Raw genomic sequence first — 2,894 nt, forward strand, 5'->3', positions numbered from 1 at the left:
CTCTGGCTTCAGAGCATAGAAAATCCCCATTTTCATCTTTGCAAAATGTAAACAACTCGCAAAACCGGCCATGTTTGTTTTGACTATTTAATTTTGATTCGCGTAGGCCCGCGTAGGTAGACCGCAATACCGCTTCCGAAATGTGTATTCATACTATCTCCTTCGAGGTACTTATCCGATGTTTGACGGAAAGGGCCGAGAATGTGCGATTGAGCATTTAGAGAACGAACAGAAACCATACATTTTAGTAACGAATACAAATCTTATTATGTGATGAAAAAGGTAAAATGTGTTTCTTACACCTATTCATGTGCAATATCTATACATTTACTATGGTCCTATTCATACAATGTCAATTTCTCAAACAAATGAATCGTGCACTGTACATTTTGTCAAGTCAGATGAATGAGTTGCTCCCCTTTTCTTTAAATATCATTCGGTGACCTTGTGTAGAAATTCACCTCATATCGATGAATTTGTTTACATTTATCAATGTGCTTTAGGAAACGAAGTTGTTTACAATTGCATAATCTTAGTCGCAACTCATTTTGGCAAAATTAGGTAAAATTGTTTTTTTTAATGAAATTAATATTGACATAAACATATATGCCAACGCATATCTGTCGCTTCTCGCGATCTTATATTTTAATGTACTTGCTTGTAACTCTCAATTTAACCATAATTATATGCGCTGGCTATGACCGGTACTATGCCTTTAAGCAAATATCGTCTTTTACTATCGACTGTACTTAATAGCGGCACACCAGATGAAAAAACTTTGTATATATCAATTTTATTGTGCACTGTCGTTCCGTATTATACTTTAAGTCAGTTTACCGGATTTCTTTTACATTTTATGGTGATGGACACTTTTTAACATCCAGCGACTTGATATAATGTACAAAGGCATGTTTTCGCGCACGTATATACCTCTGTGATTGTGATGATTCGTTCATTATGTTCGACAGCATCAGACACTACCAGAGGCCGCCAACCTCAAACTACCAAGGGAAGAACTACTAGATCTACACCTTGGTTACCCCGATAATTCAAGCGGGGAATCTTACAACAACAACAACAACATAACCCACTCAAATTCACAGGGAAAAGTCTCGATTTTTTTTACTATATACTATACAGGGCCAGATCCGGAGAGGACATAACTGGGGGAGCACACAATTTGTTCAATAAAACAATTGCGAAGGGGGGGGGGGGGGTGGATGGTGGCGGCGACCACAATAATTCAGTGTTCAATGAACGATCATATATCAATACGTTTACACTTTATATAGGTGATTTCACCATAAAGAAGGAAATATAAAACGCTGTCTGTTAAAGACGTTTAATTATCCCCACGCTTTTTGAAAAAAAGGTGGGGATATTGTGGTTATCTCCGCCGTCCGTCCGTCTGTCTGTCTGTCCGTCCGTCCTGGCCACTATCTCCTCCTACACTAAAAGCACTAGAACCTTGAAACTTACACACATGGTAGCTATGAGCATATGTGCGACCCTGCACTATTTGGAATTTTGATCTGACCCCTGGGTCAAAAGTTAAAGCGGTTGGGGTGGGGCCGCGTCAGAAATTATCACTCATTTTTTTAGGTTATTTTACATTTACTTCTTTATTTCTACACCGATTCACTTCAAATTGATACTGGACCTCTCTTATGACAATACGGTCAATCTCAACCATGCATGGCCCCATTCCCAACCCTGGGGCGCCCCGCCCACATAGGCCACACCCACCAAAAATTTCCATTTACTATAATTTTTTCATTTCTACACGGATTCACTTCAAATTGATACTGAACCTTTGTTATGACATTAGGGTCAATCTCAACTATGCATGGCCCCAATCCCAACCCTGGGGCGCCCGCCCACATAGGCCACACCCACCAAAAAATTCCATTTACTTTAACTTTTTCATTTCTACACGGATTCACTTCAAATTGATACTGAACTTCTCTTATGACATTAGGGTCAATCTCAACTATGCATGGCCCCATAACCAACCCTGGGGCCCCGCCCACATAGACCACACCCACCCAAAATTGCCTTTACTATAATTTCTTCATTTCTACACCGATTCACTTCAAATTGATATTGAACTTCTCTTATGACAATACAGTCAATCTCAACTATGCATGGCCCCATTACCAACCCTGGGGCGCCCCGCCCACATAGACCACACCCACCCAAAATTGCCTTTTACTATAATTTCTTCATTTCTACACCGATTCACTTCAAATTGATACTGAACCTCTCTTATGACAATACGGTCAATCTCAACTATGCATGGCCCCATTACCAACCCTGGGGCCCCGCCCACATAGACCACACCCGCCCAAAATGGCCTTTTACTATAATTTCTTCATTTCTACACCGATTCACTTCAAATTGATACTGAACTTCTCTTATGACAATACGGTCAATCTCAACTATGCATGGCACAATTACCAACCCTGGGGCGCCCTGCCCACATATGTCACACCCACCCAAAATTGCCTTTTACTATAACTTCTTCATTTCTACACCAATTCACTTCTAATTGATGATGAACTTCTCTTATGACGATACGGTCAATCTCAGCTATGCATGGCCCCATTACCAATCCTGGGGCACACCTAGGTCAAACATTCGGCGTGGGGATACGCGTCGGCCTCTGCCGCGCCATTTCTAGTTTTAATTTAAAATTGTAAATTAAAATTGACATTCAACAGTACAACAAGTAACAAATACACTGTGGCTCCAAATGGTAGGGGGCAGACAGCTAAATTTAACCACACTGAGCTTGTAGGTGGACTCGAACAGTCATCTTCATGACGAGTTCTGAAAATAAAAAAGAGAGAGTACATTGTATATAGAAATGTAAAATTCAGTTGAATTAACTATGC

General features: G+C 40.4%; 1 long non-coding RNA gene across 1 annotated transcript; it reads right to left on the reverse strand.

The window, feature by feature from the left end:
* Positions 1-1,358: 1,358 nt before the first annotated feature.
* LOC127855651 (uncharacterized) lies at positions 1,359-2,566 on the reverse strand. Its single transcript, XR_008037622.1, has 2 exons — positions 2,410-2,566; positions 1,359-1,811 (listed from the first exon to the last, which is right to left on the reverse strand). It is a non-coding gene; the product is annotated as an uncharacterized LOC127855651 (long non-coding RNA).
* Between the last annotated feature and the right edge of the window lie 328 nt (positions 2,567-2,894).

The sequence above is a fragment of the Dreissena polymorpha genome, chromosome 13 (genome assembly GCF_020536995.1).
Source record: "Dreissena polymorpha isolate Duluth1 chromosome 13, UMN_Dpol_1.0, whole genome shotgun sequence".
NCBI classification, from domain to species: Eukaryota; Metazoa; Mollusca; class Bivalvia; order Myida; family Dreissenidae; genus Dreissena; species Dreissena polymorpha.